General features: G+C 43.6%; 1 long non-coding RNA gene across 1 annotated transcript; it reads left to right on the forward strand.

Annotated features, from left to right (window-relative positions):
• Positions 1 to 13936: 13936 nt before the first annotated feature.
• On the forward strand, positions 13937 to 23599 carry LOC140213521 (uncharacterized). Its single transcript, XR_011890380.1, has 3 exons — positions 13937 to 14355; positions 19588 to 19613; positions 23562 to 23599. It is a non-coding gene; the product is annotated as an uncharacterized lncRNA (long non-coding RNA).
• The last annotated feature ends 1643 nt before the right edge of the window (positions 23600 to 25242 follow it).

A 25242-nucleotide genomic window follows, 5' to 3' on the forward strand; every position in this document is an offset into this window, starting at 1 on the left:
TAGCCTGTCGCATATAACATAATTTTAGTCCTAGAGGTGGATTACTCAGAGAAGCGGGCATTAGATGCACGAAAAAATCGAAACACATATCCAGCTAATTAACCAAGATCCACTTATCATACTTTGAATTTACTACTTTGGGGCACATATTGCAATTTACGAATTGTTGGCGGTGGGTTTGCAAGGCATATCCGCTTGCAATTATTTTCTAGAATCACGTCAGTTTGGAGAAATGCGCCATGAAACTTTTCCTAAAAATGCACTGTTGTTCCTGTTATTTTTTTAAGAAAAGGCTGTTTTATGCATTCACGCACGAAATGGAGACCTTCTCATATTTCGTTCCACACTTCGAGAAATAATATCTCGTTGGTGGTGTCACTGTGGAAGTTCATTTCAAGCGGATACGTCTTGCAAGCTCACGGGCTACAAGTCGTAAAATGCAATATGTGGCTTAAAGTAATAATTTCATCGGACGTGAGCTATTCAAGGACCCGGTATTCGCCTTAAATTGTGAGTCTCCTCGCTAGACCTCAGCACCCAGTTGCCAAAATTTGGTCCACGGTTTCCTGCTTCAACAGGCGGAAGGACTGTATGGCCTCCAAGCCGTAACAGCGGCTCCCCGGCACCCGCAGGAGTTGGCAAAGAAGGCAGCACGTTAATCCCAGCGCTTGCCTGATGCAAGTGGAGAGATGAATGCTACTAGAGACCAACAAGCGCCCGCTGTGCAACCGGCTAGCAGTGTCCACTTCAACCCAAGTGCGACAAGGGATGCTGACCTCAAGACAAACTCTCCCAAAAGGGCACGTAGTGATGATCATTAGCTGTACAGCGATGCTACAATAGTTGAAACCGTTGACATGGAAGCGGAAGACAGATCCTACACCACGGCGATGTACAAAAAATCATGGGAAGCGAAAACACCAGTGATTTTCAATATAATTGACCAAGAACCATCGTTCTGGACAGTGAATACAAAGAAGGTAGCCAGCAAGATTATTACTATGGTAAGAGATACAGTAGAATCATTTCGTGTAACGAGAGATGGTAACTTTTCCATGAATGTGTCTTCTCTCGCTGGCTTTACGAGACGTTGAGTTTACTCATGGTGGAGTCGTTGCAGTGGAACCCTACGTACCACCATCGTTCACGAAAAATGAGAATATACTAAGAAAAATAAGAACAAGATTTCGAATAAGACATTTTCCAATTCGACACGCTTGAGTACTTAGACGATATTGGAGTCATTTTCGTTAAGAGGCAGACCAGATAGATACGGCGAGAAGATGGAGCTATGGAACCACGTGCACTTGGGAGCGCCATCTACCATTCTTGCGTGACAAACCACTGTCAACACCCGTTCTACTTGGATCCCTGAGTCATTCAGTCGAAAAATGATAAGAACGTGAAACTCGGTGCTAGAATGCCAAAAAGGATATCCAGCAAAGCTGTTCACAACTGCCGCTACAACTGTTGAAGGGGTATGCAGTTAGGGTAACAGTAATTTTGACAGTATGCCACCGCCAATAGCGACGCACCAACAACGCTCAAAATCCTTGCTAGTCTTGTTCTTTTATATACAAAAGGCTAGGGACGTCCCTCCTCACGTCGCAAGCTGCTGTCGGCGCTGCAGCTTGCCCAACACTAATCTTTACTGGAAAATGCACAGTAGGAGCGCTAAGTGATTTGCATTGGTATGAGAAGCGCCTAATCGTCAAGTATGTGGTTCGGATGATCGTTTTGTGCTTGTTCTTTATTGATACGCATCCACTTTCGTACGTTCGAAACGTGATTAAAAAAATGTATGAACGTTTCGAATCCCTTTGAAAGTGCTTGAAGGCTCTACTGTACGGAGGTACGAGCCTCTGCACCCGGCCCTACACAGCCGGCGGGATCGGCCAACATATTTTCTGACTGACGCAGACACGAAAAATGTCGACCAAATAGAGGCAGACAGCTTAGCTATAAAACTTTCACGGTATTGCATTGCGAACCTATTGCTAAACTATGAGAAGCCTAGTGCCTGACAGACAGGACTAAACCAGCGCTGCCTATACAGTAGGCCTGTTCAATCTGCTTTATGACACCATGCTACTTCAACCGAAATTTCCATTCACAAAAACGGCATGATGAATGCGTTGACGTAACAATCACCGCAGTTTAGTCGTCAGTGTCCCTATTGTATTCTGTCCCCATTTGATTCTATGGCAGTTGGACAAGGCTAAATGACGTCACGGATCGAAGTTCTCCAGCTTTGTGCTTTCTATGAGGCGTTCGCCGAGCGTTTTAACGCGCTCACTTGCTCGCGGGGAGATTATAATACGAAGGATCGTTCAACGGCATTCAATTTAACTATAACGCTTTCGCATTCACAATTCATAAGAACTGCTTCGGTGTCCTCGGATTTTTCATTTCCCGCTGAAGGCGGAAGAGAACGCGAATTTCATTTTCCCGCATGCAATAGACGTTTTCTGCCTGCCAAAGTGTTCTTCCTTCTACCCTCGTGGGGTTGCCTTGCGGGCGGAACTGTGCCGATTTATTGCGCTTGTGCGTCGCTTTAACGTCCTCAAAGGAGTTGTTGTCGGTATTGCCTATCAAACTTCTTGCTCATATCTAGCATGGGTAATTCGTGACAATATAGGTGGGATATTTCAAGTTCTAACCGCAAATTACCGTAGAGGGCAGCTACATATAAGTGTTGTAAAATGACACTACTATTAAATGAAAATATTGTTACCAAGAATCAATAATCCATAAGTGAAAAGTCATTTTCCCTTCCTGTCAAACCTTCTCACAAGTAAAGGGACTGCTGCAACATAAACAGAGCGTTTGTTTCGACTACATTAGAGATTCCTGGATAGCGGAGCAAACAATCCTGTAGCTGAATCCCCAACAATTGTTGCCAAATGGGAGTGCAAGTAGAGCATTAGACCCTGCTATTAAATCCGCATTTCCTAGGCGAAAACTTTAGTCCTTTAATCATACTGAAAAGGGAATGCTGCGGTACGTAGAACTGCAAAAAATAAAAACATATATATATATATATATATATATATATATATATATATATATATATATATATACACATATATATATATATATATATATATATATATATATATATATATATATATATACATATAATGATATAATTGAATGGTGAATTAGCGATGCTTCAGGTAATCTGAGCAAATAAAAACTCGACACACTGCTATATGTGTAATCTAAGTTTCTCTTTCTCTGTCAGAGTTGGCATGGGAGAGTGTGGTTCCACAGGTACGTATATCACAAATACTCCGATATTTAGAACCAATACCTTACCGAATACATAAAGATATTTGGAATCTGAATTATGTAGTTTTTTTGAGCGCTATTAATGCTCCTACATTATAGTACCCTGAAAATTATAGCATGAGGTATAGTGAAAGTTGTGCAAGGTATTTATTATCTAAACCTCTCTATCTTTATTTTTCTTTGTAATACAGCAATGAGTTTTATAGAAAATCTAATTGATTTAAAAGTGGGTTTTCTAAACATGATTGCGCCATTGAAGCCGAAACAAACAGCAAATTTTTGGTGAAAGCATACAGTGTAAAATTAAAATCTTTTTTCACAGAATAGATAAAGTTAGATGTGATTACAACGCATACAATATTATTTTGCGTCTTCAAGATATGGGGAGACTCATGAACGTATCGTTTATCATGAACTATTGAAAATTGCAATAGACTAAACCGTTATCAACGTCGTTCATCCATTACTGAAAGGGATGCACGACGATATTTTCATGGAGGCCTTCAGGAAAGCTCAGTATCTCTCTGATAAAGTAGGTCTCAGGGCCGTTGGGAAAAAAAATCAAACATTCGCACAAACATTTTTGCATGCTCGGAAAGCGGAGCAGGTTAAACAAAGCACCTCTGTAGAGAGGCGCAGAAATATGGTACTCGTAATGCAGTTAGTAGTGCTGGATTTCCAATTCTTCGCAGACTCAGTGTTGAGGGTGCTTCTAGGTGTGCTACATGCAATATACCGTTCTATTATGAAAGAACCGGAGTCTTGTTTCACCTTTCTTCAAGGACGACCTGTCTTGGCGACACAAGTGCAGCGAAGATTGAAAAAATCCAACCAGCCTCATCCACAAATCCGCACACAGCGTAATAAACGCAGCCATTAACCGTGGACAGGCTCTAGTGTGCAAAAAGACACATTTATTTAGTGTATTATTTTTATTTTTTATTTATTTCGAACCCATCTTGCAAGGCATCACATACTTGTTTTAGAGGAAATATACAATTTTTCCAAAGGTTGTGCAGCAATCGGGCCAGCCGTACATCTGGATTACTTTTATTGGTAAGACGCCTAGAAGGCTTTATACAAACTTTGGCTCCGGTGACCGCAAGAGCAGATGCGTGAACACCGCTCACAAACATGGTGTGTTTGTGGGCGGTTTCACTCGATGGGCTTCGTTGAGGGCTGTCAGATTTTCACAGCGCCACAGCCCGTGTCTCTTGGATTGCGAGGACTAGTTTTCCTCTTCAAGAGCGAAGGAACGAGGCCGCATCCGTGACAGTGAACGACGACGTGGAGAAGGCGAACGGCGACTCACGGGTCACGAGTCACAAAGTGGATCATCATATGGGCGGGGAGAAGCGACAAGACGACTTGTCGGGTATGATGCGGCGCTAGATGGCTGCACGCGATTCCAAAAACATGCCACGTCTGGTGAATCCGCACGCAAAGCAGACGGGTCGATCATCCGAAGTGCGCCACCTATACGCTGTGGCATCTCCCATTCATGGCACAGGAGGCGTTGTACGGGGCGGTTGGTAAAATTGTTGTGCAGCGGACTGCCGTCGGGGTCTAGACACGCCATCGGCGTAGCTGAGAGGCACACATTGCGGAAGTGGTTGGCGCCAGGCGACGACATCGACATAGTCTTGTGGCGGAGGCGCACAATCTGTAGATGCAGGGTTACGACGTTTCCAGAACTGAGAGGTGCAGTGGAAGCAACATTTTGGCCGAGCTCAGGCAAAGCCACGTTGACCTCCGGCTCAATGACGGGGTGGAGCGCAGGCGCCAAGCGCGAGGAAGACACGGGCATATGTTGTGGCTGCGCAAACATTAGCAATGGTAGTTGTCGGGCAACCCCTTTACGGACGAACGCCTTGATTTTCTTGAGCAACGCAGACGGGTCCGAAAATGTAGCCAACCAAGTGCGGGGTTCGTCGCGCAATTTGAAAGAAGCGCCATATGCCAATAGAACAACAGAAATAGGGAATGTTCCATATTGTCGCACTGGTTAAGGTCGGCAAATGCTCCAAAACAAACTTCCACGTCTACTAAATGAGTTTCATAAAAACAAATCGATATTCGCGAAGCAAAATTATCTGACTTGTACACATTCTTTCTAGCCTAACATTGGCCTCTAGAGCTGTTTACGATTGGTATTTAATTATATTGTTTTAATTTCACTATTACTAAGCGTACGTTGTTATGAAATGTGCTGCTATTCGATGCTGAGGTGAAGTTAAGTGTTTTAACGCATGATGGCCCTACGTAAGACAGTAACTAATGTGTGTATTTTACGGTTTTGTCATAGTTTATGACAATGTTGTGCTTAATATGATGGTTTTGTAAAAGTGTACGACCTTGTGAAGAAAACGTGTGTGCCTCTGCTCTTGTCTTTGCCAGTATGGGGGTGGAGGACTACCTCAAGCCATCCTGGAATGGCTTTTCCCTTCGCCTCCCATCACATGTATATGTGATAAACCAATAAAGAATCAATCAATCGATCAATCAATCAATCAATCAATCAATCAATCAATCAAGAGCGACGGGTGAACGACCGCTGCCGCCATAACTCTTCATAGCTTTGACACAATGTGATGATTTCGGCCATCGAGTGACAATTCTTGGCGAGCAACATTTTGAAGGCGTCGTCCTCAATACCTTACCGTTCACGAATGATCCACTCAGACTTCGCCATTATTGAGTTCGCTTTCTTTCATAGGGCGCGTATGTCCTCAATGTAACTGGTGAATGATTCACCCGGCTACTGAGAGCGCGCCTGCAAACGTTGTTCGGCATGCAGCTTACGATCAGCGGGGCGACCAAATACATTGACAAGTGTGGTCTTGGAAACGGACCAGGTGGGGAAAGCTGCTTCGTGGTTGTTATACCATAGGCTGGCGACATTCGCCAGGTAGAACAGAACATTGTTCAGTTTAGCTCCTTGGCCCGGCTTGTTAGTCGCGCTCACCCTCTCGTATGTATTTAGCCACTCTTCCACATCAGTGTCAGCCATGCCAGTGAAGATGGCAGGGTCGTATTGACGAGCTACACCAGGACACGCGGTTGGTGCAGGAGCAAGTCTTTGTAGGGATGCGCCCTGAGGGATGGTAGATGGCAGGCTCTGGGATCGAAATTCCATGGTGAGAGGTTCGGGAGGCCAGCGAACGGTGGAGATCAGCTCAAACAATAAGCTTGTGAATTTCACGCTAATGTCTTATGGGTATTTGCTGCCAGAGCTCTGCCTTCTTGCGAAAAAAGTAATACAAAAGATAGAAACGCGTTTCTTTACGGCTTTCCGAATGCGCAAGAAAGCAAGATAAAAAAAGCATAGAAATCTAATTACAAAAGGGGGAAGAAGAATTTCTACACATACCGATTGAAGAGTCAGTGTATAAAGGCCGCGTGCGGAAAGATGTGTTGTCAGTGACACGTAAAAACATAGCGATGTTCAAGGCTATGCGCGAATACAGAGACTTGTGATGGACTACCTAGACAAATTATGTAAGTTGTAGATCTAAAAGCGCTGGAAAAATGCTGTCAGCATAGCCTCCGTTAGAGGTGGATGCATTTCCTGTCAGGAAAGACACATTAATTTTTCCTTCTCCTTTTGCGTATGTTCGGTTTATTGCTTGTCAGCCAGCATTTACTCGGCGTAGACATTAAACATCCCGTTGTTAGATCATCTCGGTTATCTTGTTCGTCCTGTGTGTTTTGTTGTGCCGTTTGCAACGAAGCTATTCTTATTTTTTTAGACGTCACAAGTAACAGTAATGGCCCTTATGATGTCTCTGTGTACCTTATAAAATCTTTTATTTGGCCCATGTTGCATGAACGCACCGTGTGAAGCTGTAAGAACAAGGTATGCTAATTAATAATTAAATGGTTTATTGTGAAAATCTAGTAATTTATAAACATTATCAGAAAGTGGTACAGTAAGAAGACTGATAAAAACTAGTGCGTGGTGAAACCAAACAGAATGAGAAACACCAAAGAGAAAACACAAATAAGTATACAAGTCCAGGGCAAATAAAGGTTTTGTCACCAAGTGCGCATGCGGCTGCCTTCCAAGAAACTCATTTTTTTTTTCTAATGGCATGAAACTGAAGGAGTGTGCTTGCATAAGCAAATTGTCAATCTGTGTATTGGAATAATACCAGTGTTTCTTGAACGGTGCTGGCATGCACGCGTGCCATGTTTATTAATTTTTTCCCTTTTATTTGTATTTTCTTTCTGTAGTGTTTTTATTTATGTTTGGTTGCATCAAGCACCAATTTTTATGTAGCTTTTAAAGATGTCCCTTTTTTCTGGTAAACTGTATAAATCAGTACATTTTTACAATGAACATCAGTTGGAAGTTTGCCCCCGTCCGTCTCTAGTGTCATCCTGTTGATACTGCTTCATGCTATGCGCCCTTGCTAAATTTATGTGTATGTGTGCATGTGTGCGCGCTCAAGCATAGATGTGGATGTGAAATCGGGTGTTTGGGCAGGGGTAATATTTTTCTTCTCTGCAGCCTCGTGAGTTCACTTGCTGCTGTGCAGCAGAAACACAATGGACAAGAACGGAGTGAACACACAGAATGCTTCCTTCTTGCCTGTTGTCTATCTCTTGCGCTTTTGTTAGTAATAAGTACAGACCAACTCGTCCAGTTTTCTGTTCTTATGTCAGGCTATAAGCCTGCTTGTGCCTGGAATATAGTGTGAAGAGGCCCGCAAATTCACGGAATATTTCCGCTCGACTGGCCGCTCGAGGCATTCTGCCTGCATTCACCGACTCCTTTCACGTTTGAAAAAACAGTTTTATATAGCACATATTGAGCAACAGAAAGCTGTATCGAGACTTTTTCTTCTTGCTCAACAATGTTGTCTTTGACACTTTTAGCATAATTATAATATTTGAGAAATTGAATGAATGATTAAGACTAATTATCTAATTAGATGGAATGAACGAGTAATTTATGTATCTCGCAGTGGCGGAAAACACATTACCTTGATTCTGTCCAGCTACATGGCATTCGCATGTAGCTTTAAACTCTGTCTAAAGTTAGCTGGGACACGTGGTACATAAACACAGGCGCCATGCGCAAATTTTCAGGCAGTGCCGTTGGATGGCATAGCATGTCCAAGGGCAAAGCGCGAGAGCTCATTTAAACAGTGTGCATGGCTGATATTCGGTTCCGCGTAAGTTTTGGTTTTGATTATGTGGTGTGCCGTTACATTGCTTCCGTGCACACCGCAATCATTTGGACATGCACCATGAGGTGGAGTTTGCCTGCATTACTACGTAGAGTCAGGTGCCTTACGCACGTGAAATTTTGCGGAATGATGTTGAGCAAATTTTTTCACTCTCCTATCCTGCTGTTACTATTTCGCAAATGCAATGTTTTGAAATTTCGCATTTCCACTTTATAGGAAGAACCCCTCCTGTAAGCATACCGCGACAATACAGCATTTTGCACGCTACTAGCGGATGCCTCATTACAGGGGTGATTCCAGAGCAAGGAGGTGAGCTAATTTTACTACACGGTGTGAACATTTGCCAAAAGTATATATGCTCCACTAAAGAGGTGACCGCTTTTTATGAGTGTATTTCAGTGGTTATTGTCTTGCGAGAAATTGTTTTTTAGACATAGGATATGTTTACCTATTCCTATCAGTGATGCATGTTTTACGAGCGTTTGGATAATGCTTTATGAGTGTTTAGACGAAAACGTGCCAATCATGTTTGTTCTCGGCAGACGGGCGGCGCAAGGTGACGAATGCAAGTAATACTTTCGTATTTCTTGATCCCAGGCTTGTAAAAGAACAATCAAAATGGATGGAGGAGGTAGTTTTCCTCGCCCCCTGAATGTTTTTCTTGGTAGAGGAATTGAGGAGAATCATGGTCACTGACGAAATCTGAAGAAATATCTGACGTAACAGAACCGCGTGAGGGTTTCTCGTTCACTTAGTTGGACAGGAAATTGTCCTCACCTATGTTGCCAGTACGTGACGTAACGAGACCCGCAAGGCGTCATTAACCTTTGTTCGCACGCACCAACCAAAAAGGAGGCTGAGTTGCTGTCCCGTGGTTTAAATTTCAACACGGAAACGCCACCAAGGCTAAGACATATTGTCCATGGGGTCCAGCGTGCGGTCGGTCAATTTCCCTCTGAAGTGCAAGAGCAAGCCCCCACCCATGTAATTGGTGTGTCTTCTGGTTTGCGAAAACTCGGTGAAAGAACGCATTCGTCGGTAACTGAGAAGCAAGCCTTTCGCAGCCTACGGAACGTTAGTATCGTCATTCTGCCCTCCGACAAAGGCAACGGTACTGTCATGCTTGATAGGCGGGACTACCACAAAGTGTGGGCGCTTCTCAAAGACCATCATACGTAGGCTCCTCTAACTTCATCATCATCATCAGCCTGATTACGCCCACTGCAGGGCAAAGGCCTCTCCCATACTTCTCCAACTACCCCGGTCATGTACTAATTGTGGCCATGTTGACCCTCCAAACTTCCTAATCTCATCTGCCCACCTAACTTTCTGTCGCCCCCTGCTACGCTTCCCTTCCCTCGGAATCCAGTCCGTAACCCTTAATGACCATCGGTTATCTTCCCTCCTCATCACATGTCCTGCCCATGCCCATTTCTTTTTCTTGATTTCAACTAAGATGTCATTAACGCGCGTTTGTTCCCTCACCCAATCTGCTCTTTTCTTATCCCTTAACGTTACACCTATCATTTTTCTTTCCATAGCTCGTTGCGTCGTCCTCAATTTAAGTAGAACCCTTTTCGTAAGCCTCCAGGTTTCTGCCCCGTACGTGAGTACTGGTAAGACACAGCTGTTATACACTTTTCTCTTGAGGGATAATGGCAACCTGCTGTTCATGATCTGCGAATGCCTGCCAAACGCACCCCAGCCCATTCTTATTCTTCTGATTATTTCACTCTCATGATCTGGATCAGCAGTCACTACCTGTCCTAAGTAGATGTATTCTCTTACCACTTCCAGTGCCTCGCTACCTATCGTAAACTGCTGTTCCCTTCCGAGACTGTTAAACATTACTTTAGTTTTCTGCAGATTCATTTTTAGTCCCACCCTTCTGCTCTGCCTCTCCAGATCAGTGAGCATGCATTGCAGTTGGTCCCCTGAGTTACTAAGCAAGGCAATATCATCAGCGAAGCGCAAGTTACTAAGGTATTCTCCATTTACTCTTATCCCCAATTCTTCCCAATCCAGGTCTCTGAATACCTCCTGTAAACACGCTGTGAATAGCATTGGAGAGATCGTATCTCCCTGCCTGACGCCTTTCTTTATTGGGATTTTGTTGCTTACTTTATGGAGGAGTACAGTGGCTGTGGAGCCGCTATAGATATCTTTCACTATTTTTACATACGGCTCGTCTACACCCTGATTCCGCAATGCCTCCATGACTGCTGAGGTTTCGACTGAATCAAACGCTTTCTCGTAATCAATGAAAGCTATATATAATGGTTGGTTATATTCCATTATATATAGCTTTCATTGATTACGAGAAAGCGTTTGATTCAGTCGAAACCTCAGCAGTCATGGAGGCATTAACTGACTAACTTATGACTCTACAAGCAGACTGGAGACCGAGCTGCAGAAGGTTGCTGACGAGACTGTTCAAGTTGGTTGCTCCGCACTACATGGGTCTCTATCACCGTTTGCTCTGCACGAACAAATCAGCCCCATCCAATCTACGACCAGAAAAAGGTCCACAAGCCTGTAGTTCCACTACGTCCTTTCGTCCACTTAACCTGATCCTCACTCTACCGACTATCGGGCTACCTTCACTAAGTCTTGAGCCCACTTGCCGGTAATACCTCGACGCAGCTCGAAAATTCATCCGAATATCAAGCGAAGGTGAAAGACACCCCTCAGAGTCAAGACGACTCCATGGTCTCATTCGTCGTCACATCTCTATCCATTAGTGTCCCGGAAGATTTGGCAGTAGAGACGTCAGAAGAAGCCCTAAAAGAAGCCACTAGTCTTCCTGGTCGCACACCTTATAATGTCCCTGAACTTATAAAGTTGGATGAGGTTTTGTCTAAAGAACATGTAAATTAATGTGGTTCTAGCCTTTATCAGCACACTCATGGCACGGTGATGGGAGCGTAAATATCGGCTACCGCGGCCAGTCTAGTAATGGAAGCCTTGGAAGAATAGGTACTGGCGTCATTCAACCCGATATCTAAATTTTTTCACGCCCACGTCGATGACTGCTTTTGTATTTTGAAGAAGCAGGCCATCCCACACTTCCTGGACTACCTCAAAGCACAAAATGCGCACATACAATTCACCCTCGAACACGAGAAGGGCAATTTGCCGCCCTTCTTGAATGTACTGGTTCCCATGGTTGAGGGCCCTCTCGCCTTCTCGGTCAACACGAGGACTGCGCACGCGGGTCCTTACCTCACGTTCAGTTCCTGTCATCTTGTCTGCCACAAGATGTCCGTAGCATCGTCCTTGATAACATGCGCGGTATGTGCATGCTGAGGTGGCGATGCATTAAGAAAGGAAATAAGAACGGTCCACCGTGAGCTCACCCGCAATGGCTAACCAAGTCACTTTATATGCAGGACCGAGAAGCAGGTACTACAGCCAAACTCACAGATAAACGCGAGAATCTGTGCCCGTGTAGCCATACCTTACGTCCAATATATCAGCGAAGAATTGTCACGCGGGTTTTCAAAATACGACTTGCGCAGTGCCTACATGCTGACCAGCAAGCTGCGGAACCAGCTAATGAATGGGACACACAAGTTGTCCATTCAATCATTCGCATAAGTCTTGTATGTGTTGTAATTTCGAACACATGCTTTGACTGTACCCAGCCTTGGAGGCCTCTCCACTTCAAACCTTGAGCTCCTGGGTATGCACCCTCCAGTGTCCAGAACATCAACAACAACTCCAGACCGTCCAGAAGGAACATGATGTTGCGGTGGGTCTCGGCATGCCATTCCTGTCCTGGGTGAAGGCATCGGGTCATCCCCAGTCGGCCCGGACGTGAGCTCTTCAGGGCCCCAATGAAGTTCTCGTCATGTCATGTCATGTCAAGGATAAGTGACCATGCCCTGATTGCCATGAAGTATATATTGGCGAAACAGGAAAGTTTTCCAGATTCCTCAATGACCACAAACGCGACGTAAGAAATAACAGTCACACGAACGATGCCATTACCGAGCATACGCAAAAAAGTAATGACAAGATTTATTAGGACAAAGTCACTGTTGTCGCCAAGAAAAAGAAGATGTCATTCCGCCGGCTGCTAGATTTACTAATCACTCAGTCGACGCCAGCTACGATGAACCGGAATGCAGGGACTGTACCGGCCATTTAGGCACGCTAGTTACGTCGCGTATTGGCTACATAAGCGACATTTTCCTGTCCAACTCAATGAACAAGGAACCAGTACGCGGTTTCGAAACGTCTGATATTTCATCAGACTTGGTCAGTGAGCGTGATTGTCCTCATTGCATGCAAGACTAGAAAAAAATTTTGTCGAACTCTTGATTATGTTAGAGTAGATAAGGCTATACTTGCCATTGAGCACTTTCGTAATTGGAACCCACATGGCAGGCAACTGCGGCGACAAGCTTGTAACCTAGGATTAGGCTATTACGCATGAACGCCACTTGTATCCAAGTGGAAACAATGAAGGTATACGCTAGGACCTCGTTTATTACTAAGGCGAAAGCATTAGATGGCTCGTGGGAAGAAACATTCGATGGCCGGCGTTACGCCATCCGCCGTCATGGCACCAAAATGCGTGGCACCAAAATTTATATGGAGTGGAAGTCTCGATTTTGGTGGAAGCCGAACCCCCTATCTGCGGTGGTAAATAAGGCGAATTGAATGTAGACGCACGACCTTTGGTGGGAGTCAAACCCGCGACATTGTTTTTAATCAGAGCGAATTTCGGAATCACTTTCTTAAACAGAAGAATGAAGCCGAGGCGAAAAAGCACGAACTCTTGCGGTAATTATTGTTCGGTTGATTATGCTACAGTTAATTATGCGCTCGAACCCACGACATTTGATGAGAGTCGAACCCGCTACCTCTGGTTTTATATAAGGCAATTTAATTAGGAACCTCGACGTATGGTGCGACTCGAACCCACAAGGTTTCATGTTATTAGGGCGAAATAGGTGATCAATTTCTTTTTTTAAAGAAGGCTGAAGCTCAAGCGAAAAAGAAGCGTAAGATCGATCTGTGCCGCTCATTCATGTAGTTTATTATGATAGAGGTAATTAGGCCTCGATCCCACGACCGTTAATAGCTATCGAATCCGCTACCTCTGGTATTATATAAGCCAAGTTAAGACACTCGACCTCTGGAACTAATCGAACCGAAGTTATTTAATGCTTATTAGGCTGAATTAGGGCATCAATTTATTTATAAGTACCCACGATTTTAGTGTTACTTAAGGCGAAGGTAATTAAGACACTCGAAGCAGTGGAACCCCCACCTTCGTTGGGAGTCGAACCCGCAGCAATTGCTTTGATTAGGGTGGAGCTAAATAAGGTACATATAATTAAGTTAGAGTTAAGCAAGACAATCGAACCCATGACCTTTCATGAAAGAAACGTAATAGAAATAACAACGCATTAGAATGAGGATGCCCGGTAATATTATATATTTCTTTAGCGTATGCTAAAGTGAGTATTAGCTTTCTTGCTGCTACTGTACACGCGTATTCTTCGCGGGTCTTCGCATTCTTGCAAACAATTTATGCTGGCACTTTTGCACTATGAATTGTTATTTGTTTTCTCAGCTTTGTTAATTAAATGTAGCGCTGAACGACTACGGTGGTTGTTATAACCAAAGTGTTGTAAACCTATTAAGTTGCGCATCCTTGGTTGATTCAATTACGTTTAATATATTTACATTTTTTTTTCTTTTCAAAAACTCAACGTATATAATTTCACTTCAAATCACATTTCAGAAACAACCAATTGCACTTACTGGGTTCCGGAGCAAGACGTTAAAAGCCGGAGTGCAGAGTGTGACTTCATTTTCAGGGAGTACTGCACGTCCCCGGAATTTCTCTCACGCGATGAATGTGAGTAGGGCTGCAACTTATCAATAAAATCACCTTTCTTTCCGTGCGCTGCATTCTTTTTCTCATGCCTAGCAGTTTGTAGTAGGCGGGCAGATCCCTATCTAGCCTCATTTAATGCTTCAGTAATAAAGAAGAATAAAGTATCTAAAATGGGATTTATCCGCTCCCTTATATGACAGTAACTAATGCTATAACCAATCATTCCTGGTCGCTGTGTTGCGTCGTTGTCTCTTACATCAACACTGGTACAAACTCTAAAGCCGCCTTAGCTTTTCACCTAGCCACGATGCAGCCTCGCTAGAAAAGCTCTCGGTATCATAGCGAACTTCCTGAAAAAACACCGGCCTGGCGACGCAACAATTAGCGTTCCCTGCGTGGCGCAACCTAAACGCCCTCGGTTATCTGTGTGTGAGAACTGTTTTAAAGTTATTAGATTTATTTGACTGTTTCGGACGCATTGCACTTATTCGATTTCTCCCTTTCGTTCTCTCGCTTGCACATCTTACTCATTCGTTCGCTTGCTCCCACACTTTGTCGTTCGCTCGTTCGTCAATTTGAGCTATTCGCTTATAATTACAACCCTAGACGATGGCGTCTGCACAATGTTTGTTGATTATTTCTCTATCCCTCTACATAAACGTTTGCCCCGCCCACTTCGCCCTCCCCTCGCCCCCATGCGGCTGGGGGATGGCTAAGGCGTACGTGCAAACCCGACCCAGTCTTGCTGTCCATGGTCTCTTTATTCACACTTACCGAACCACAAATGATACTGCTACTTCTGAGCAGAACCGTACAGAGCCGCAAACATGAACGATGGTGGATCGTACTGTTTGTTTAGCAGAAAGCAACACTCCTCTCTTGTCTCCCAATCCATGGGTCTGTACATCACCTCCAAGCGGTTTGCCTCTCCCCCATACCACTGCGGGATACCGTGGTTTCGGCTGTTCTGTTCTTTTGTTTTTTAACTAAACAGTATAAACGAGCCTCCCAGCATAATCAAACAAGGTCATTTTTTTGTTTTTTTTAAGTTACCACTGCATATCCCTGGTGGTTCTGACGCAATATAAAATAGCGATACTCACCATCTTTGGTCGCCCCTTGTTTGCAGTCCGAGAGCAGGAGCATCAGTGGAGAGTGGCGAGCGGCACCGCTGTCTTAATTATTACACTCATTAGGACGCGGCAGTAGCGCGGTAGTAACTAATCTAGCGTAATATGGTGGAGCTTCAGCCTTTCTTTGCAAGTGATGTGGCCTTCATTACGAGACAACCCCGGGGCCCCAAGTTATCGCATGGTCTCGTGGCACACTACGTGCCGGTCATTTTCAAACTTCCAATTTATCCTAATTATTCATACTCCCCACGAAATGAAGAAAAATAGTTTTATTTTAAAAGGTATTATTATTTACAGCACATATCCTGTCGAGATTTGGATATTACAGGCAGTATTAGATGTTGGCAAAGTTTGTAGCAATATTTTGGCAGATTTGTAGGATAAAATTATTTTTAAAATGAACCATCAAATTCAATCAGGCCTTCCTGAAAGATTCCTGTGTTACTTATAATAACATTAAGATAAATACTGATACCTAGCAATGGCAAGTGCCCGGGATATGGGCTATTCACTGGTGCCAGATATTATCGAGAGTTACTGAAAACCACAATACCAGTTGCAGAGCGCCGATGATTGATTCCTCCCCTCTAACATTAGAACACCACTAGCTCTTGGTTTGTCAAATTGATATAGTCATTTTCAGTGAAAATGCAACTAATAAAACAGCAGCTTATGACGTTTATAGGTAAAACGCCTTTGGCGTATCATCAGAGCTATCATAACGGTACTTTATAAGATTTATCGCTGGTAAAACAAATGTGAACTTCAGATTTTGCAAGTTCAAGTTCAAGTTTATTCATCAACGATGTCAGTTTTACAAAGACTTGTATACAAAATTAGCCCTACAGAGGGAGTCCCAAAGTTAGAAATTGTCAGTGGTGTTCCCATACATGAACAAAATGAAAAAAAAGCGAGATACAGCTCAATAATTCGTTACAGTGACTTTGCAGACAATTTGATAAAATAAGGAACAGTCCGAAAAAGAGCAATAATATATAAAGCTGTTTAGTAAGACCAAAACTGCGAAGAAAGCTTCTGTAGGGAGCAAGCAATGCAAAATTACAATACAATAAAATAGGAGTAATATAACCTGTAGTATAATAGCTAGGTCAATTATGATTACAATCCCCAAAGTCAGTTGTTTGAATGAAGAGAGTTGCTGCAGAAAATATTTCCTCACTTGATTCTGGAATATATGCTATGTGGGGGACAATTTTCTGGTATGTGGAATATCATTCCACAGTTTTATTACCCCAAATGTTGTAGTGAACTTACCATAGTTTGTGCGCCCTTTAGGTAAAAGACGATTATCGAGTTCAGAGAACCTAGTAGTGTTAGTATTTGGAAAAGTTTGAATAACAAAGCTGATCTATTGGTGTAATATTACAAAATACGTTCTAGATAACGATTGGTAACTTTAACTGAAAGAGCTTATGAAGATCATAAATATTTACGCGGCAATAAAGTGGCTTTGTATTGGGTAGGAAATAGAAACTTTGCGCTATCAGATATAGTTAATAATTTGTTTTCAAGACACACAGATATTGATTACGAAATTGGTGTCGGGAAGGAACGAAAAACCACAAAAACCGTTTTTCGCGGATTGATGCACAACATGTTCTTTTGACACCACGAAGTTGTGTTATGCCGATCAACGTTAACATTTCTTGGTAGCTCGTGCACATTATTACCGTAAGTAAAAATAGTCTTGGCGTCGGCATATTATGTACAGTCGGTAGTGGTCAGAACATTAGGTAGGTCGTTAATAAATAGTAGAAACAGCAGTGGGCCTAGGATCGAGCCCTGAGGAACGCCCTGATGTATGTTCCTCGCAGATGAGAGTTAGCGTCAATCTGAACAAGTTAAGTACGATTGGTTAGGTAGCTAGAAATAAGCTAAAGTTTCACTGCAAGCCGCAACCACGGCACCGTAGCCAAGGTGTCGGCCACTCCCGAGATTCCGCTGCACCATGCTGTCCGGCCTAAATAAACTGTGGCTACGGCAGCTACCTCTCCACACAGCTTCCCACATGCTAAACCTCGAGCTAGGAGCTGGCCAAGCCTCTTTCCCAAAGCTCGGCAGTGTGCTCGTCAGCGCTTGTCGTTGTCGTCTCGTCTCTATTCGGGTCTTTCTTGATCAGCCGCATTTTCAAATATGCGCCAACACGGTCAATCCTTCACATGAAACAAATACTGCTCCGATGTTCTTTGTTCATCACTACGGTGGCTGCTGAGGCTGCTCGTCTGGCCTAAGAGTGTAGGCTGTAAAGCGTTGACTGCCATATTGCGTGTCTATGCCCGTGCCTGGGCTTCTCTTCACTGCGTGTTGTGCACTGGGTGCATGCTGCTAGGCAGGGGAGGTACGGTTAGCTTTCCCCTAATACCATGAGGTAAGCTCACAGTCTACGTCTCCGGGTGGTTGAGTGGCGCAGAGAGCCCCAGGCGTGAGATGATAGGGCGCCCCGTTTTCGTGAGTGCCAATCTTGTTCCTGGCTAGATACTCATGCCACGATGGGCTTGCCCGTATTGGGAGCTCCCACCTGTTGTAGACGTTCTGTGGACGTACATACGGGCGGATCCATCGCCTGCTTTTGTGTCTTTTTGATCATTGTGTCGATTTTCTTTAATTCCTTCACGTTAACCAGTACGTACAGTATAGCATTAATTATTCGAGACGAGAAGAAGGCTTCCACAAGCAGGAACGTGCCCGCCTCCCTTATGTCTCTTGTCTTGGCTGCTGTTGGCCGCAACATGTAGGTAACTTGGGCTGTTAAATTCATAAGCTTGTTGACTATTCCTTTGGAAAATAATTCCTGTATCTTCACGATCTGAGGCGGAACGATGCCTTGTTCTTCTAGCTGCATGTCGCCAGTGGACTAGTCGGGTGCTTGTTTCTTTGGCGGTGAGACAGCGAGAAGCTCCGACTTTGGGGTGGTGCAGCTGAGGACTCGTTGCTTAGGACAGTTACCCACACCGTCTGTCCCGTCTTGCGAGTGGCTCTCTATTGCCCCGGTTGACCCTGTCGATGACTATATGGTATTCTTGTACGCGTATAGGCCATGCCGGATCACTAGTGTGTTATCGCGGAGCGGCGGAAGAACTATTGAGGCAATATTACGGCGCCCCACCCAGCTGGAAGGGACTTGTGGATTTGGCTTTTTTATCTGAAAGGAAATCTCAGATGTAGTAACGAGTCCTGACCTAATAGCCAGTGTGTTTAGCCTCCTTATTATACTGTAAGCTTGACGTTATTGAACACCCCCTTTAAGATCCGTTTTTTTCATCAATGCGTTGGTAATCTGACTTATTTTCGGTGTTATCTCAATTGTAAAATACTTCGCTTCTTTTTCCCCTCAATAATTTATGTTCCTGATCCATTTTTTTTATGTAACCGAAGGTAGGATACAACAGTGCACTTTTTTTAATACTCAACTTGATCCCTGTTTTGTTTCTTACACCACTCGTGCTGCTCACAATTTGATTGACACATCACACTGGGCCTTCGTGAAAGCACGTGGGCCACCTGGAAAAAATACGCTCAGCCCCGTCGCCACCAGCCTAATGCTCCACGTGATATTTACGGAAGCGTATGTCATCGCGAACAAAACCCATACTTCGGTACCATGCGTTGCTATTCCCCAATTAGGTTCACAATCTCAAAGTAAATGTCTCGTTAGGATTTATATATGCCTTTACTAGAACGGACCGCAGCTTATTTGGGTTCGTGACCTCGTCCTGCAATCTCCGGTGTGGTGCGTATTACAAACACTTGGCCACGAACCTCTCCACTTATTCACTTGCTTTTTACGTCCTTTCTGCTATCAGTGTCATTACCACTCAAAACGCCACACTGACAAGCCACTGCATCGAGATAGTCAGATTTACTTTAGTTCTGGTCGTGTTTCTCTTGCTTCCACGAGAAAACAAGGCTGGCGGTTTGGGCGATTTGGTATTCCTCCGTATAATTTTCACAATATTGCAAAGCAAAGATAAAGCTAACAAATTTTCAATCCTTACATGTTGTAAGTAAATTTCCATTTCAGTTTACACACATTTTTACTGCTACAAATGTTATTTTATTCGTTTCATGTTCCACAAATTTCACGGGCTTTATCATAAAGACAGCAGAGAAACCAGCAACCTTGAGGTAAGCCTACCAAATCACTGAATCATTACCGAGGTTTTTCAAAAATTTCTTGCAGCAATATATATATAAAGAGAAAAGCTACAACAGGATGCTATGAACGAACGTTAATTGGAGCACATCTGGCTCGCAGCTTTCGCTTTCTTCCGCGCGCAAGTGCTTGCGAAGCTGTTCAACACATGCATGTTGCTCACATTTGCGACTATATTGGTAGCTTAAGAATTTAAATATAACATCATGCAAGATATTTACTTTTGTTTCACTGGATCTAAGGGCGTATAAATTGAAGGCACAGGTGTGAATAATTGGCGCACCGAGAATATCCCCACCTGGTTGTTTACTTGGTGAGAGGCCTTCACTCAGCTGCAGTACAACCACAAATCCTGTTTTACAGGATATTCAGTTGAAAATGACAACAGAGGTTGTGTTCAGTACTACAGAAATTTCTGTTGTACAACAGGATTTTTCTGTAGTAACTACAGATTCCTGATGGAGCGACAGACTTTTCTGATGTACAACAGACATTTCTTGTTGTGACTACAGAAGTACAGTCTGTCGTATGTCTGTTGTTACAACAGAAAGCTGAAGCTCTACAACAGATTTTTGTAGTGCTACAGAAAAATTTGTCATCACTACAGGCACCCTGTTGTCCCAACAGAAATGTTCCTGAAGTAACCCGAAAAACTTCTTTAGTGCTACACAGAGCTGTTGAAATACTACAGAAACCTATTGTGGCAACAGGCCCCCAATTGTCACAACAGAAGTGTTCCTGAAGTAATGCGACCAACTTCTGTTGTACTACAGAAAAATGTTGTACGACAGAAACCTATCATTGCAACAGGCCCCCAGTTGTCATAACAGAAGTGTTCCAGAAGTAATGGACAAACTTCTGTTGTACTACAGAGAACTGTTCCACAACGGAAACCTATCGTCGCAACATGTACCCAATGATGACAACAGAAGTGCACTGAAATTGTGCGATGCGACAAGCTTCTGTAGTGCCCAGTTGAAAATGACAAGAGGAATTCCTGTCGCAACTACAGAAATTCTGTTGTACGACAGAAGTTCTTGACATTTCTTAATTGAGTGACATTTCTGACGTTACGACAATAATTCTGATGTCGCAACAGAAGCATTCTGTCGCGAAGGCCAATAGTTATGAAGTCGCAACAGAAACGTTCTGTCGCGACAAGAGTTCTGAAGTCGGAACAACAGCTTTATATCCTGACAGCGACTCCGACGTTACGACACCAATTCTGACGTCGCAGCAGAAACATTCGGTCGCGACGGCCAAGAGTTCCGAAGTCGCAACAGAAGCGCTTTCCGTCGCGGCCCTTTAAAATTGTATGTTAGTTTCGCATCGGTGGTGTACACTGTACTTTTCTCTTGCGCGGTATTCAATCGCGCTTCTCTGAAGCCGGCAATGCTGATGGCACCAACACCGGTATTAAAGTCGACGTGGCGAATAGTTATAATTGTGCCGTGACGACGCGGCACCAGCAACGCCTTACCGGCCTCCTCAAGATCGGCCGCTGATCAAAATCATACCATCTGCGGGAATGGCTGCGTATCCATTTCATTTTTTTTTTTTTGGTAAGATGTGGCACACAGGCCTGTGGACTTACATGTGCTGTTACACTGACACATTAGCTAATTTCCCAGGAATATTTCACAAGCTTATGCGAAGCGGAAAAGAAGATTTGGGTTGTTCCACAAAGTTGCGTGAAAAGCTGTCTCGCTCGGGTCTCATTAATCTGGTACAGTGCTGCCGTGAGAAGCCAGTATGCTGTCAGAAAGAACTCTCATCCACGAATGTTTATGTAGCTATTTTGCATTGAACACACGAATTATATGCGCGCTCAAAAGTGTAAAGAACGAGAGACAACTGTCGAAACTAGCAGTAATAACCCTAAAAGTCAACGTTGTCTATTTCTGAATTTCTTATTTAATATGGATATCGTACTTCAAAATCGATGTTCTAGCACTCCACGATGTACCTGTCGATGGTACGAACACTCTTGCTCTTCTAGAGATGCGGCACTTGACGCGGTGGATAGCGGATCTTGGCTCTTAAAATGCAAATGTAAACATCAGCGCATCAGCACGTCGTACTATTGACATGGCCTAAATGTACACTCGAAAAGCATGTCAGGAGTGGTGCAGTGGTAAGATGCCGGGCTCGGAATCGTGAGGTCGCAAGTTCAAATCCTAGGTGGAGACGTTTTTCTTTCATTTTTTTTACTTTTATATTTTTCTTTTTTTGTACTAACAAATTTACATAGCCTTAAGGAGGTCTCTGTCAATATTTATTTAAATATTGATCAAGAACTACAGAACTTTCTACTACAGGACGTCACACTACAAACAACAGAACTACAGGCAACAGAACTACAGAAACAACGTCCCAAAATACGACAGACTGTGAAAATTTCCTGTTGTGTTTTTCAACTGGGTAATCCAAGGGTAATTTGCGCCGTCTCAGAGCGAAGTGCGAGCATCATGTCAGCAGTTCTATGCACCAGTTATTGCAGCGTTAACGCACTAGTATATATGAAGTTTTGAAGTTTTGCTTTCCTCCACCACTTTGACGACGCCCTTCCTTGTGTTGAAAAAAACAACCACACCTAGACAAGACTTGAAATCTCTACATCTGAGATGAAATCTTTAGAGTTGGCGCCACGGTGATCTGCCGGTGCAAACAAGGGCAGCGGTGATCAATTAAAAGGGCAGCAATTAAAATTGTCGAGCACATTCCCTCGTGGAAACCAAGAATAGGGGCTCCAAAATATAATCACAGGCACGAAACAATTTATACCAACATTCCGTAGCCGAGTTTCTACTACTCTTGTGCTTAGTATAGCGGAATGTCTACAGAACAGAAGGAAATTAGCTATTTTCTCTTGCTCACCGCAGCTTGAGCCGCTTGGAGAAAGAACCGCTCCAAACCTATGCTGACAGAAATTTAGCGCAGGTATGCGAATGTGTTGGCTCTTGAGTGACGATTACATTATTCATTTTTTTTGAAAAGTTATATGCGGCAGAAATACAAGATATGTTTGTTATCCCTGAAGTTTGTAAGTGCAGATTCTGACAATGCATGCTCGACAATGCTTTTCCAGATAACCGAGCAACCGCGACTTAAGTAGACAAAGCACTATAAGGAAGAATCAGGTCGCCTAATAGCAGCCTGGGCAAATAAATCTACAATTTAAGATAAAAGAGAGCCTTTGTCGCCTAGCACGCAATGAAATGGGCGCTTCTAGAGATCTAGGTGCCAATGACTGAAAGGTACTGACAATTTGAGCGTCCCGAAAAATCTCAAGGCTGGTACGAAAAAAGGGGGAGAAGTTGTATTCTTTTTCGGCGGGGAGGCACTTCTTGTGCTATGATTCTGTACATCTACGTGAGCGTGTTCTCTTGCTCTATGAAGCTAGTTACCAACAAATGATAAACAACTAGCTCGTCTACAAGTTTTTTTACGAATGAGTATGTTGCTTTACGTCTACATCTGGCCCCGTATTCACAAAACACTTTTACGCATTAAGAATTTATTGCAGCCAACATTGATGTAGGAGGTAATATTAGAGAAGGCTCTCCGCCAATGAAAAACAGCATCTACGAACGAAGAGTTTTGCGAATTTGGCCCCTGATTTTTAGTACTTTAATGCTGTCGTCTCGAAGTGAAAATGCACCGATATAGTTCGTGACTGAATTGATAGATGACGTAGTGTTTTGTTAGTTGGAATGCAGCAGCCACAGAAACAATTGCTACGTCGTTCATAAAGCCTCATAAGTAAACCTGTCCCAAAATGTATAACTGCTGAAATTAGCACGCTTGGATTCATCCAAGGTATTCAATTACAAACGCATAAATTGTTAGTTTGGGAAATTTCTTATGACTTTATTACTAGTTGTACTTTCTTCTTGACATGTAACGTTTATATATTGCAGCTAATCTGTGCGCAACGCACCCTCTACTTAGTAGGGGCAACTGCGGCAATGTGGGGTAAAAATAAGGTGAAGTGTATGAAATCACCATTTGGTGGCAATTATGCAAAAGGTTGTCTTCGCCAAGTAGAGTTCGACGAGACAACTGAACTGACGGAATCCACAAAGGTACAGTAAACAAAACTAGCATGGTCACGTGAGGTTTCCTATCTTTTCCGTTCGCACTAGAGTGAGTACATTGTGTGCATTGATGTGCAAAACGTGTTGTATAATAAATGGTTTGCTAATCTCATTTAGTTGCAGCATGGCTTAATGAGAAAGCATGTTCAGACAAGTTGTTGTGTACGGCATTTGCAAATTGCAGCATTTTCTAATATATAATATTATTGTCAGGTTGCAGCCACTTCTATACGGGTGGGCGGAGCATTGCGCTGTTTTCGTGGGCTGATCCCGGTTATTCTGCAATAAGAATTGTATGCTCCACAGGGAAGACTATGTGTGTGCACTGGTGCCACTAAGTATGATCACTAGCGTGGGTGCACTGCGCATGTGCACAAGACACGTGTAGTAGGGCCACGTGGGTACGGGTCATTTGGTTCTAATATCTTTTTTTAAACCTATGTGTTGGCTGATGTAACGCTTTCTTGCATATTTTAAATATTATCACTATAGTATGTAATATCTGCCAAACCGTTTGCTGTAGAGCATTTACACTAATCTTACCAACATTCATGAATGCTTCGCAGTACCTAAGCGTAAGCTGCGCTATAGTAGACTGCGCCAAATTTTTTGTCAGTTGTAAATGTTTTGTGTGTTATGTATCGTAATGGCTTGAGGCTATTTTGGGTGGTCCGTTTTATATGTTTTAGAGACGCATTCGAATAAAAAAAAGACATGCAGCACAGGGTAAATGAAGGAGATATCTAGCGCCAACTGTAAAGCCGGCAGCGACACGCAGCAGCGATTGGAAAGGACGCCAAGCATGAGGCACCTTCCGGTAGCACCACCACCACCGGCTGCATTTAGCTGTGAAACATGGTGGGGCTGGCAACGTATCTGGATAAAAATTACTGTCGCCGTGAACAGAGTGAAAGCCTCTCTTCTCCAGTTCAACCATTGTAATAAGTGGAGTCCTAGGACTGAAACCCTACGCCTTTTGCTGCTAGGCGCCCCTCTCTCGGTTCTGCTCAATAGTCGAGTGGTCGGAGCCGATCATCCGAATTTAGCTTTATTGCACGTTCTGGAACACCACAATAAAATAGAAAACTACCGCCAGAAGATACCATAAGTCTTCGCCCAGCTTGTACAGTGATGCAGAGATTCCTCTGCGCCTGCTGGGGAATCGCTTTTCTTTGCAGCCGCGGTCTCTCTGAGCAAGCCGTTTCCTGGCATTCTGGTATTTTGTCCAGGATTTTTCTTCACAGCGTAAACTCAGCACGGCAAACTGGCTCCAAAACATGAGTGTGATACCCGCAAATCTATGTTACCGCCCCTAGTGTCGAATAACGCTAAATGCTACACCAAAAATAACACTTCTGTTCTGAGAAACACGGACGCCAGCGAAAGACGTAAAAAAATATTGTTGTTGGTGTTTGCGCTCGCTCTGTTTGTCCGTTGACCGCGTTGCTTACGTGTCCTTTGATCACTGCAATAAACCACGCCTGCGCCTAAGCATGTATTTGCG

The sequence above is a fragment of the Dermacentor andersoni genome, chromosome 10, assembly GCF_023375885.2.
Source record: "Dermacentor andersoni chromosome 10, qqDerAnde1_hic_scaffold, whole genome shotgun sequence".
NCBI lineage: Eukaryota > Metazoa > Arthropoda > Arachnida > Ixodida > Ixodidae > Dermacentor > Dermacentor andersoni.